This window comes from Schistocerca americana, chromosome 9, assembly GCF_021461395.2.
Source record: "Schistocerca americana isolate TAMUIC-IGC-003095 chromosome 9, iqSchAmer2.1, whole genome shotgun sequence".
Lineage (NCBI taxonomy): Eukaryota > Metazoa > Arthropoda > Insecta > Orthoptera > Acrididae > Schistocerca > Schistocerca americana.
The window spans coordinates 158,782,215-158,797,163 of record NC_060127.1 but is presented as its reverse complement, the minus strand read 5'-3'; the positions used below and the strand labels follow the sequence as shown (position 1 = coordinate 158,797,163).

Below are 14,949 nucleotides of genomic sequence, written 5' to 3'. Positions count from 1 at the left end.
CTGAGAAGCGTTTATATATATCATACATAAGCTACCGAAAAATCAAGCGTCGTCCACCACACAACTTTTACACACATTTCTGTCTGTGTAATTATTCGATTACTTTAGAAGTCAAAAATGTCGATACGTTTCTGTGATATAAATGGAAAAAGCTGTCATTCTACGCGTCCCCCCGTCCTCTCTTACCCCGTTAACAGTAAAGACCAAGCGTTATATATGAGAATATCCACAGTGTTCCATTATTTTTCATCTGTGCAATTGTTGTAGCAAAGGACTGTCTGGTAAACCAAACATAAAATCGTTGACATATACAGTATTTAGATTTATTTTTGAATAGATGTGTGTGAGCTTTACAGTAAGTTACTATTCGTTCATTCATCTGATTTTGTGCTGACATCAGATTCTCATGTGTACTGAGATGTTAAACCAGGTTTGATACTACAACGGTAATTCTGGAATGCAGAGCCGTTTGTTTTCCTATTTGAAAATAATTTTCATTACAGTGTGTCTCTTCACCTGGCAGAACGTACTTATTGCTCTCTTTCTAACCATAACTGTACTGATGTACTCAGAATTATGACAAATCACCCACTAACATTCACTGATTGGTAACAGCTTTGGTACTTCATAGGCTGCAGAAACAAACATGATCAGCAGGAGCTTTGAAATAGTAAATTGACTGGTAGCAGGTACTAATTTGTTAAAAAGTCAGAACATTGTCATTTCATTTTCTAAATCTCTTCTTACTGGTGGCAACGGTCATCCCTCATTGTTCTTCTGACTGCCATCCTTAGGTAGACTCCTTTTGCAGGGACAAGGGAAAGCCATATGGGTTAAAGTTATAAAGAGAGAATTCAAGAACTTTAAATCCTATTACAGGTAAATGTCCCACGCGACTATTATACTGAAGTATGGGAGCACTGTTGTGTTACATGAGCTGATTTCCTAAGTCTCTATGTTACTGTTACTGTTTCCGGTAATTGTCATTCTCATCCTAGTAAACTGAGATTTTCAGACAAAGTCCTTAGACACACATCCTTTTGTTTACCGTTGGATTGAAAAACCGTGGTAATCCAACCTGGTTTCAGCAGTTGTGCAGTGCTATTCACATAGCAAGAGAGCACTGACTCCTTGATAGGAAGTGTTATGCTACTTGCTAAAAGCAAACTTTTGCTGCAGAATGACGTGAACTGGTGATACATACAAGCCCAAGAAATCCTCTGTTTGTTGATATTACATCCATCTGTCTTCCTGCTTTTCTTTTCCAAGTAACAACCGTTTCAGTTGCTGATTGACGGGGTGACATGAGTCGGGAACAAGCGTGACACAGCAACAGTATCCCTCTGCAACTTTGTTGGCTAATTTCTAGATCAGAAATGCTGCCAGCCTTAACAGGTCAATAGAAGTGTCCAATTCCACCCGTCTGCTTTGACCCACAATGTAATGGTGTGGTGTGTGATGTCATTACGGTGCAGAGTTATTGAGTCGGTTGTGTTTGTAGATGTCATGTTGTTATTTGATGGTTCCTTCTTGTCTTGGATGTGGACATGCTGAGTTTAACTTGTGGTATTGGGTTCATTTGAGTTTTGGTTGTCATCATGTAAACATGGTTTTTGTGTGTGTTTTTGGCATTTATGTTAGGTCTGATTACTTTGATGTTTTGTGTGTGGAAAGAAGTCAAATTTTTTTTAATGCCTTTTTGTTAGTTGTGAATGTGACAATGAAGTTCACGAGTGTATCATTACGTTCTGAGATTGGTGATGATATGATGTCTGTCATACAGTTTCTGCAGATGTTCGGTCTTATAGTTGAATATGTTACATGTCACGTTTGTGGTGTGGCATTGTAGGCATCCAATTTTTGTTTTGGTTTCATTGTGTAGTAATTGCGATGTTTTGTGTGTTGTATATTTTTGGTTGGTCAGTTGTGTCTTAATTGATGTAGTGAATGTGGGGTATTTGGGTTTTGAGGTGTAGAGGTTTTGATTACAATTTTTTGAGTTGCTGGTGTTGGTTTTTTGGTATTGATAGTATATAGCTCAACCGCAGCTATTGATACCAAAAGGGAAATGCCCGGTTCCATTTTTTGATGTTGTAGGTGTTTGTTTTTTGACATCGGAAGCCGTGGTTGAGCTAAATAGATCAAGGGAAATGTCCAAATTTCTGTGATTTTGTTGGTGTAGTGGAATGCTGCAGTTAAATTTTTTTTAATATATTGTTTTAGGACCATGTGGATATATATATTTTTTGTTCCCACTCAAAACCCCCAATTTTCCATGGTTGTCCCATTAGTTTTATCTTATTTGTGGGGATGACATGTTATTGTGTCATTTTTATTCTTGTTTGCATTTGTTGGCATGTGTATATAGTGATGTCATTGTTGTCATTTTGTATATGTTGGAAGTAGCCATTTCTGCCATATTGATGACATCATGGGTCAAAGCAGACAGATGGAATGGGACACTTCTGTAATTCCACCATAACCCATTGGTTGGCAACACATCAATTTCACATAGCCAGTGGGATGATGATGATCTGGTCTTCAGTGCGAAGATTGGTTCAGTGCTGCAATCCATGCTAGTCTGTCCTATATCCCGTGCAAGCCTCTTCATCCCTGCGTAACTACCACAGTCTAAAACTGTTTGAACCTACTCACTGCAGTCAGCCCTTTTCACCACTTTACTATTACACCCCCCCCCCCCTCCAAAACACACACACACACCAGAAATTTCTTTTCTGCTCAGTTTGATTCTATTCTCCCTCATTAGCTGTCCAATCTATCTATCTGCTCATCAGTATTCTCCTGTTGTGCGACAGTTCAGGAGGTTCTGTTCTCTTCTTGTATGAACCATTTATCATACACAACAGTCTGACTTCTGTACAAGGTTATGCTCAATACAGATAACTTCGGAAAAGACTTAGGCCTACTAATATTTAAATTTATATTTGATGTTATAAAAATATCTCTCTTTCAGAAATACTTTTATTGCCAGTTGCATTTTATCTCCTCTCTACTTCAGTCTCATCAGCAATTTTGCTGCACAAACAGCAAAACTCGTCTATATCTCTGGTGTCTCATTTCATAATCTGATTCCCCCAGGACCACCTGATTTAACTGATGACATTCCATTAACCTTGTTTCACTATTGTTGATATTCATCTTATAACCACTTTTCAGGACAATACCAATTCTGTTCAACTGCTCTTCAAAGTCCTTTGCCGTGACAATTAGAATGTCATTAGGAAACATAAGAGCTCTATGTCTTCACCCTGCATCTTTCTCTCAACAAATTTCTCCTTAGTTTCCTACATTACTTGTCTAGTGAACATATTGAGTAATGTTGGGGATAGGGTACAGCCCTGTCTCACTTCCTCCTCAACTGCTGTTGCCATTTCATGTCCTTTGATTCTTATAGCTGCAGTCTGGTTTCTGGGGAAGTTGTAAATAGCTTTTTGCTTCCAGTATCTTATTGAAGCTGCCTTCAGAATTTCAAATAATGTATTCCATTCGGTATTATCAAAAGTTTTCTGTAAATCTGCGAGTGTTGTAAATGTAAATTTGTCCTTCCTTAACCCTTTAACTGCTCTGGATGTGTTAACATGCGTGCCTTTGTACCTGTCCCTGTGTGCTCTGAACGTGTGTACGCGACACAGGGACTGGTACAAAGGCACGCGTGTTAACACATCCAGTGCAGTTAAAGGGTTAACCTATCTAATAAGATTAGTCATCGGCTAGTGAAAGGATAGTTTTAGGTAACCAGTGAGAAGCGAATAAAATGGTAATGTATTTTCGCCATCAAAATTGAAATCATTCAATGTGCTTCATGGGTTATTTTTGATTTTCTTAAATTCATGCCACCACAGCTTCTATATTTGTTTTACTATTTCTTAGAATTAAAGTTGTTTGGTTTGGTTGTGAGTTGGTGAAGCCAAGTAATGTGATGTTATAACGAGAAACTTGGCAACATTTAGGGAATAGAATATGTAGTTATTTAGAAGACATTCAGCGAACACCAATTAAAAATGATTTACACTTTTTGGTTTGCGATTTTGGGTATCTATCATCTACATGTACATCTATACTCTGCAAACCACTGTGAAGTGCATGGCAAAGGGTACGTTCCTTTGTACCAGGTAGGATTTCTTCTCATTCCATTCACCATGTAGTGTAAGAAGAATGATTGTTTGAATGTCTCTGTGTATGCTGTAATTGTTCCACTCTCATCCTCACGATCCCTATATGAGCGATATGTGCCATGTGACTAGAAGAGAGAAATTTTTTAACATTCAATACAAATTGAAGTAATAGGAAGTCTATGCTTCAGGTACTTTTCTGGAGATTGTAAGGTAATTACATCAGCGAAAGTAAAAGAAGGGCAATAGAATGTAGTCCAGGTAAATCGGGCAATGTTGTGGGAATTAAATTAGGAAGTGAGATACTGAATTTAATCGGTGAATTTTACTATTTGGTTGCAAAACAGCTGATGATGACTGATAGTAACAAGAAAAACATTTCAGAGAAAGAGAGTTTTTTTTTTTTAAATACAGAAATAAATTGAAATGCTAGGAATTTTTTTCTGAAAAGTTTTGCACAAAGTATAGCTGCCTGACAAAGTGGAACAGTGATGACAAATAGTTCTAGTAAGAAGCGATAGAAACTTCTCAAAAGTGGTGCTACAAAAGAATGTCAAAGATAAGGTGGGTAGGGTGAATTACTAATGAAAAGGTACTGAATCAAATTGGGGAGAAGAAAACTAGTACAGCTTGACTAATGTAAGTGATTGGTTCATAGACTCATTCTGAGGCATCAAGGAATTGTCAGGCTGCCAGGAGGAGACCAAGTATGTGTGCTCAAATGGCTGAGGGTGTCAGCAGTTATGCAGAGAGGAATAGGCTTGCATGTTATAGAATAACATGGAGAGCTGCATGGAGCCATTCTTCAGACTGATGACTAGATCATCATTATCATCAACAACAACAAAATACCAAAATCTAATTTAGTTGGCATAATGATTATTTTATGTTAACAATTTCTATTTCCGGAATAGTAGACTGCAGATTTTGTCAGAATTTGATGCAGCTGCTTCTGCTCATTGTAGTGACCATACTGTCTGTCAAGTACTGTGTCATTGCCTACCTACAACAGTACCCACACCACTTTCTCTCCTCATCTTGTATTCATTTCACCCCTTGCAGTGAGTGCTGGTAGCGACTTTGCTCCCCTAAACATATAATGTACGGCACTGTCATTGGCATAGTCTCTTATAAACTTTCTGAACTATGTGAATATTGAGTGTCAGGGATATTTTTCTCCAAAAACTGGAGACATTTATTCAGATCACAATTTCGCTATCCACTTGAAATGAAATTTGTTTTACAAAACTGCTCCTCATTCATCTTACTCCTAGTGTCTCATGGCATCAGTAACTCAACGTCTGTTGTACAGTTATAAAAGGAGATCCAGCTGTGGGCTAACTTTAAACTTTGGGAGGGGTAAAAAAAACCACAGCTGTCATAAATGCCCAACCCCCTCCCACCCCTTATTAATGTAGTATACCATCAAGTAACAATGAATAGCGTATGAAGTTCTGAGTTATTGGGTTGATGAAAACTTAAACCAGAAAAATCATGTGATAAGTGTGCTAAAATGTTTGGGTTCAGCTTTCTTTGCCATAATAATAATTGGGAAATACGGAAGCGTCCGATCCCACCCGTCTGCTTTGACCCTTGACGTCACAAATATGGTGGAAACGACCATAAACCACAATTCCAATATGGCGCATATAAAGTCAGTATGTACACATTATGAGGACGAAAATACATCTAAAAACAAACACACACACTTTCCACAAAAAGCCTAATGACACTAACGGGACAAGCGTGGGAAATAGGGTGTTTTTGGGTGGGGGCAAACTAAATATAAACAAATTTAGACACCCACCCCCATACAAAACCACACAAAATGACGAAAAAAAACCGACATTACAAAACTCCCCAAATACCAACACAATATCATCTGGAATCGGACACTTCCCTTGACCTATATAGCTCAACAGCAACTCCCGATCCCATAAATTAAGATCAAACACTTTCCTTGGCCTACATAGCTCAAAAACATCTCTCGATAGCAATATCAACGTACACAGCCACACATTGGGATCGAACACTTCCCTTGTCCTGCGCACTGTTAATTTTATCTGTCATATCCATTCCTGAACAGAAACAACAACCGATTAATTTTACTAAAATTACCACATGATGTACAGCGAACAACACTAAATTAACCTTCACACAAAGTCGTTAACTCGCTGAAACGAATTCCACTACAAACACAGCCAACACTCGAACAATTCTGGATAATGAGCCCATTACACCACACAAACGAAAACCCTGAACATACCACCAGAGAGCACAACAAACCACAACACGACAACATCTACAAACACACCACACTCACAAACCAAACTCCACGCCGTCATGACGTCACACACAACACCACCCTTACGTCACGGGTCAAAGCCAACGCATGGGATCGGACACTTCTGTCAACCCTATAATTGTCAAAAGTTATTTTTTATAGATAAACATTAATATGAACAATATTCAGTTTTGTTGAAGCAGTCTGTGCTCATTACCCACTATTAGGATAAAAATGTAGTGTTACAGACATAACTTAGAAAATCAAAAATAATATACATGTATTTGAAATTCTTGTAAAACCTGTGATGTCTTCAGTACACGTAGAAACTTGTGGTATTTGTATAAATACAAGGGACAGTTTTTACAAAAATATGTCAGACATTAAATAAATATACTCTTAAGTGTTCCATAAACAGGGTTTATGGAACAATCAGTATGCCGGGAAAGCTTTAAACATCACATACTCTTGTTGTTGTTGTTGTGGTCTTCAGTCTTGAGACTTGTTTGATGCAGCTCCCCATGCTACTCTATCCTGTGCAAGCTTCTTCATCTCCCAGTACCTACTGCAACCTACATCCTTCTGAATCTGCTTAGTGTATTGATCTCTTGGTCTCCCTCTACGATTTTTACCCTCCACCCTGCCCTCCAATGCTAAATTTGTGATCCCTTGATGCCTCAAAACATGTCCTACCAACCGATCCCTTCTTCTAGTCAAGTTGTGCCACAAACTTCTCTTCTCCCCAATCCTATTCAATACCTCCTCATTAGTTGCGTGATCTACCCACCTTATCTTCAGCATACTTCTGTAGCACCACATTTCGAAAGCTTCTATTCTCTTCTTGTCCAAACTGGTTATCGTCCATGTTTCACTTCCATACATGGCTACACTCCATACAAATACTTTCAAAAACGACTTCCTGACACTTAAATCTATACTCGATGTTAACAAATTTCTCTTCTTCAGAAACGATTTCCTTGCCATTGCCAATCTACATTTTATATCCTCTCTACTTCGACCATCATCAGTTATTTTACTCCCTAAATAGCAAAACTCCTTTACTACTTTGAGTGTCTCATTTCCTAATCTAATACCCTCAGCATCACCCGATTTAATTTGACTACATTCCATTATCCTCGTTTTGCTTTTGTTGATGTTCATCTTATATCCTCCTTTCAAGACACTGTCCATTCCGTTCAACTGCTCTTCCAAGTCCTTTGCTGTCTCTGACAGAATTACAATGTCATCGGCAAACCTCAAAGTTTTTGCTTCTTCTCCATGAATTTTAATACCTACTCCGAATTTTTCTTTTGTTTCCTTTACTGCTTGCTCAATATACAGATTGAATAACATCGGGGAGAGGCTACAACCCTGTCTCACTCCTTTCCCAACCACTGCTTCCCTTTCATGCCCCTCGACTCTTATAACTGCCATCTGGTTTCTGTACAAATTGTAAATAGCCTTTCGCTCCCTGTATTTTACCCCTGCCACCTTCAGAATTTGAAAGAGAGTATTCCAGTTAACGTTGTCAAAAGCTTTCTCTAAGTCTACAAATGCTAGAAACGTAGGTTTGCCTTTTCTTAATCTTTCTTCTAAGATAAGTCGTAAGGTTAGTATTGCCTCACGTGTTCCAACATTTCTATGGAATCCAAACTGATCTTCCCCGATGTCCGCTTCTACCAGTTTTTCCATTCGTCTGTAAAGAATTCACATTAGTATTTTGCAGCTGTGACTTATTAAACTGATAGTTCGGTAATTTTCACATCTGTCAACACCTGCTTTTTTTGGGATTGGAATTATTATATTCTTCTTGAAGTCTGTGGGTATTTCGCCTGTCTCATACATCTTGCTCACCAGATGGTAGAATTTTGTCATGACTGGCTCTCCCAAGGCCATCAGTAGTTCTAATGGAATGTTGTCTACTCCCGGGGCTTTGTTTCGACTCAGGTCTTTCAGTGCTCTGTCAAACTCTTCACGCAGTATCTTATCTCCCATTTCATCTTCATCTACATCCTCTTCCATTTCCATAATATTGTCCTCAAGTACATCGCCCTTGTATAAACCCTCTATATACTCCTTCCACCTTTCTGCCTTCCCTTCTTTGCTTAGAACTGGGTTGCCATCTGAGCTCTTGATATTCATACAAGTGGTTCTCTTCTCTCCAAAGGTCTCTTTAATTTTCCTGTAGGCAGTATCTATCTTACCCCTAGTGAGACAAGCCTCTACATCCTTACATTTGTCCTGTAGCCATCCCTGCTTAGCCATTTTGCACTTCCTGTCGATCTCATTTTTGAGACGTTTGTATTCCTTTTTGCCTGCTTCATTTACTGCATTTTTATATTTTCTCCTTTCATCAATTAAATTCAATATTTCTTCTGTTACCCAAGGATTTCTATTAGCCCTCGTCTTTTTACCTACTTGATCCTCTGCTGCCTTCACTACTTCATCCCTCAGAGCTACCCATTCTTCTTCTACTGTATTTCTTTCCCCCATTCCTGTCAATTGTTCCCTTATGCTCTCCCTGATCTCTTACAACCTCTGGTTCTTTCAGTTTATCCAGGTCCCATCTCCTTAAATTCCTGCCTTCTTGCAGTTTCTTCAGTTTCAATCTGCAGTTCATAACCAATAGATTGTGGTCAGAATCCACATCTGCCCCTGGAAATGTCTTACAATTTAAAACCTGGTTCCTAAATCTCTGTCTTACCATTATGTAATCTATCTGATACCTTTTAGTTTCTCCAGGATTCTTCCAGGTATACAACCTTCTTTCATGATTCTTGAACCAAATGTTAGCTATGATTAAGTTATGCTCTGCGCAAAATTCTACAAGGCGGCTTCCTCTTTCATTTCTTCCCCCCAATCCATATTCACCTACTATGTTTCCTTCTCTCCTTTTTCCTACTGACGAATTCCAGTCACCCATGACTATTAAATTTTCGTCTCCCTTCACTACCTGAATAATTTCTTTTATCTCGTCATACATTTCATCAATTTCTTCATCATCTGCAGAGCTAGTTGGCATATAAACTTGTACTACTGTAGTAGGCATGGGCTTTGTGTCTATCTTGGCCACAATAATGCGTTCACTATGCTGTTTGTAGTAGCTAACCCGCACTCCTATTTTTTTATTCATTATTAAACCTACTCCTGCATTACCCCTATTTGATTTTGTATTTATAACTCTGTAATCACCTGACCAAAAGTCTTGTTCCTCCTGCCACCGAACTTCACTAATTCCCACTATATCTAACTTTAACCTATCCATTTCGCTTTTTAAATTTTCTAACCTACCTGCCCGATTAAGGGATCTGACATTCCACGCTCCGATCCGTAGAATGCCAGTTTTCTTTCTCCTGATAACGACGTCCTCTTGAGTAGTCCCCGCCCGGAGATCCGAATGGGGGACTATTTTACCTCCGGAATATTTTACCCAAGAGGACGCCATCATCATTTAATCATACAGTAAAGCTGCATGTCCTCGGGAGAAATTGCGGTTGTAGTTTCCCCTTGCTTTCAGCCGTTCGCAGTACCAGCACAGCAAGGCCGTTTTGGTTAATGTTACAAGGCCTGATCAGTCAATCATCACATACTCGTAAGTGGTCTAAAATAAGACAAATGTTTTGTATTTAATATTTTAGTTTTACAGGTGCAACACATCAGATAAGAGAATAAATTTAGTTTAAAAGATTTAATTTAATTTGAACAAAAGCTAATGTTTCTTGAGACTCTGTGATCAGCTCTTGTAAAGTACACACTACTTTTCTGGCCATACATATTGATTTCCTACTCTCAGAAGGCATTTAACTAAAATGTTCTTATTTGACATTCTTCTCTGACAACTTGTACAGATGTGCTAGTTCAGATTGTGATAACAACAGCCCTCTGTCCAAAAGCCTGCGAAAAGTTTTCAGCATTGCAACAGGTTGTGAAAGAATGTATGGTTTTTCTTTTTGTACACTGTACAATGCAATAAGTTTGAGTGCACCTCAGACAGGAAACCTATTTTAACGGTATATTTCCCAATGGCATAAAAACTGCGGAACTGCTGAGTGTTTGGTAGAGGTCTGATATCTCTCCAACACTGCTGTAACTTGTCAGTATGGCTCATTACCTTCTCTGCTGGGACTGCTGTTATATTAAATTTATCAGTTATTGATTTTGCACTTGTACAAAAGGTGTGCAGTCACTAATGAGAGCTTGTCTAGCTTTTTCAGACTGCAACACATGATACTTCAGCATTCCTCCCAACACCATCAATAGTTCCTTTTCCTTGTGATTGCAAAAGAAATGCCAATGTAAAGCAAGACAACAGTCGTCTTTCCTGAAAGTTATGTTGGCTAAAGTATTTAAAATGTTGACAAACTCCATCAGAGAGTATTTCCATCACTTTACAAATAGGAATTTTATTATAAGGAAGGACAGGAATACCGCAGTCAGTTGCAGCCCTATCAGATTGTTATTGTTCTTGCATATCTAGATTTCAGCTATAAATATCCATCTTCAGTGAATGTGATTTAATTGTAATCCAACAAACTCCTATTGGTACATGTCACAACACAACTTTATTGATGACATAAACTGATGGTAACTTGATAGATTACAACTCAGTCAGATGCACTGAAGATAGTTATTTATAGATGAAATGTGGATATGTGAGAACAATGAAAAACTAATGGGATTGCAACTCATTGCGATACTACTGTCCTTCCTTAATATACTGTTGCCGTTCACAGTGGTTCTGTATGGTATCAGAATTGGTGTAGGAATTTTCTTTTTTAGTTTCTAAAGCATTTTCTGACTAAAAACATGAATAGCTAGCATATCACATTGTAGATAATCAGATTCAATAGCAGATGAAATTAGACTGGTAACTGTCTGCGACTTTAACTACTCTTTCTGTCTCAATCATTATTCCATTGATACTAGCTAATGAGTTCTTGTGAGGAGACAATCAGTTGAGGAATTCTGGATACTTCTTTAAGTTTTCACATTTCTGCAATGTGTCAAACATTTTTTGAGACACATTTTGGAATTCCTTGTGTCATTAGAGCATTAAATCTGTAATAGAATTTCTGGCACTGTGATACGTTTTAATTTTTTTTTTTTCATAGCTAATTAAAAAGAGCAAAATAATTTTTGTTTGAAATTATGGATGTGTAGCAAAATTTGTACAGATGTAACAGTTAATAAATTCCCTATTTTATTCTTTTGTAATGTAAAAAGTATTTCAAGTTTTATTTGAATTTGTTTTGAGATGTCTAAATGATTCGTTGGAAACAACTGAATAGCAAAGAAATACAGCACTATCAAAATATAATGTATCAAAAGTCATGAATTTTTCCCCACTTAGAGTGAATGTCCATTAGTTCCTTTCGGCAGAAATATGATCTATTCATCATTATGGTGTAAGATATTGTACAGTTTCATAAATGGGTTTATGTTCATCAAGACAAAAATCTTTAGCATTTCACATTTTCTATTTTGGTTTCACTTTTGATGGGATTAACCTTAAGATATTTTGCGTATTTTCATTCACAGGTGTCTTACATGATAATATTATCATAAATCTGCAGTTGCCCTCTACAACAACACTGGATAAACAGCAGTTTCCCACAACCAGTCATTAATAAAATTGATGGAGAACTTTAAATACTGTGTAACACTAATGCTGCCTTTTCATGAATGCCAGCTTGAAAGTCACGGAGATACCCAAACATGAGGCTTGGAAAACTCTGCTAAATTCCACAAGGGCTTAGGAACGAATTTAAGAAAGACACACAAGGCTTGGGAACCTTTATTAAGCTACTCACTAACAGGCTTGTGAAGCTGAAAAAAGTCCCTCGGTTCTGCCTGGACTTACCTGGCTATCAGATGTGAACCCTTGGCAATAATGATGCTAAATTGTAGTGGCAAAAACCACCATTTACCGTTGCAGGTTTTAGTTATGATAACTTCACAAAACCCTTGGTTTATATGGTGCTCCAAAGTACTGATTTTCATGACAAATTTACTATATAACTGTAGACCTTCAAGGGGAAAAATAATTACAATTTGATATTTTATCACGAAAAAAGTGTTCTTTCAAGCAGTAGGTAAAACAAGTATGGATCAGTCATACATTTTAAGAAACTAGGACTCAAAAATAGCTTACTTTGGCAGAAAATTTGTTTTCCAGCAGCTTCATGTCTATCTCCAGAGTATTAACTCACGAGTGATAAAATTTAGTAGATTTATAATTAAACTACTGGGCAAGAAGGTCACAAAGGAACAGGTTTCTAAACCGTCTATATAAAGAGATCAAGCTAGTTCAACTTGGGAGAAAATTTGTTATGATACACTTTATTGGCAACTTTGAGTGGCATTTAGAGCAAAATAGTGAACCAAATGACTTAAAACTTACTGAATGTGCACAGTGCATATTGTTCACTTGTGTTGTCCAGTTTTTTAGCTTAACAAAAATTGTCTGCTGAATTATGGCACTTCAGAAACGGCTAAAATTTTTGAAATGTCAGTATATTTGTGAATGCTTCACTTAAGAGGCCCTTGTTGACAAAATGTTAAAAACTTGGGAGCTAGAAATTTGGAAATTTTCCTTTGGTCATTTAGCAAACCTGCGCACTGAATTTGAACTAAATTGTAGATGGTCAAGTGAGGACGCGTAGACCACTTAACATGGAGTCTCCCATGTCGAAGTTTAGTGTTAAACAAGTGGCTGTTTCTGTTTCTTCTACTCTCGTCACATGTTTACCTTTTGATTTATAAGCTAATGCTAGTCTGCTAAGATGTGTTTTACACATCTTCTGTATCTATTTGTACCATGTATTGTGTTTACTTATAGCTCCTATGTCATTAAATGACGTTAAAAATATGTTTTTGACATGGCTACTTACTAAAATTAGAGTTCCATTTTCACCTCAAAACGACTGGAATAACAAGGGAATGTAATGGAACTTCCAAATATGAGAGCTCCATCAATACCGCCAGGTTATTCCAGTGGCTATGATTTCAGTAGTCTTACCAAAAAATATTTTTTACACGGCATTTGTGCTTGTTGTGGCTGTGCCCTCTTGCAATGTTTTGTGGTTCCTGGCTGGATGTGGAGAGGGTGGTGTGATAGGTGGGTGGCCAGTTTCCTCTCACTACAACACAAAATGCACACGTGGTTAAAATATGCTTTATTACAGAAACCAATTGAGTATTAACTTCAATTATGTCCAGTCTGAAGTTCTGTGGTTAACAACAATCAAGTAACATGTACTAATTCTTGAATCCTGTCCGTGTCCGTATCACAACTATATACAGTGACTAAAGTTCCCTCACAGCTAGCTGAGGTGCAAGGCAATGACTATCGCTGTGGAAGACGTAGAGCACAGTGTGACATATTGAGGTGCAATGTGAACTGAGTACTGAGCTTGAGACAGCTCGGTCAGTGGCAGCGGCCTTATGCACGCTGCCCAGAGGGCATTATCTGCATGTAGGCTGGGGGCGTGTCAAGGTCTTCTCCTGTCATAGGCGCGCCTAATTCAGTGCCTACTATACAGTGTTTCCTGATATCCCAGTGTGCTGGCGAAGGTGTACGCCAGCACAATGCTAGTTTCCTTTGTCAGTAAAGCTCAAATTTTATTCCTTGTTGTGCCGCTTATTTTAGGAAACACTTCGTGATGGCTGCACACTAATATCAGCTGAGAGTACACAAATGGATAATGATATAAAGGGACATTATTTTTAAACATCCGTAATTGGGAAAATTGTTTTAACCTTAAAATTGTTTACTGTGTATGTGGACCCATGTGCAAAGAAATTAAATGTTTATGAGCTTCTTTGTTGTGTAGCCACACACAGCACTCATGTAATTCTCTTGATTACCACAAGCAGGCCTATTTCAATGTTCTATTACCTAATGTCAAATTATCATTTAGCATATTGTAACAACATAACCACCATGAAACTCTTAAGTAATAGTGAGTGATCAGCAGTGACATTTTGCATTAACAGCATACATTATATTTAAATGTACCCATAATGAGCAGGTCTGGTCTATGACTGTAGATTTATAAAATTATTAACACAGTTACCTGAGAGGCATCTTCATCTTCTGGCCTGGAGAATCTTGGTTGTGACATTTGTAGATGGAGATTTATTGTCTCCAGATTCCAATGTAAATGTTAGAAACCAATGTTATCGAGGCTGTATAGTTCTACTTGCTGTCATTAGCCTGCCATTCTCTTTCTCTCTACTTTCCTCACCAGCAGCTTTTAATCAGATTTGTAACTGTGAATAGGATTTATGATTTCCTGTCAGAAAGGTTGCAATTCACATAAATTGATGAGAAGTCATCTAATGAGACCGAAAGTCACCAGGAGTTCAAAATGAATTGCAAAATGATTTAGACAAGATTTTTGCAAGGTGTGAAAAGTTGCAATTGACCCTAAGCAATAAAATGTGTCGGGTCCTACCAGGAGTACTTAAAAATTAAATTAAATTTTGGTTACATGACAAACAACGCAAATTTAAAGGTTGTAAATTCTACCA

The 14,949-nt window shown here is 37.8% G+C and overlaps 1 protein-coding gene across 1 annotated transcript in view; it reads left to right on the top strand.

Annotated features, from left to right (window-relative positions):
* Positions 1-14,949, top strand: part of LOC124551304 — a 127,946-nt gene that overhangs the window by 561 nt on the left and 112,436 nt on the right. The gene's annotated exons all lie outside the window — the stretch shown is intronic.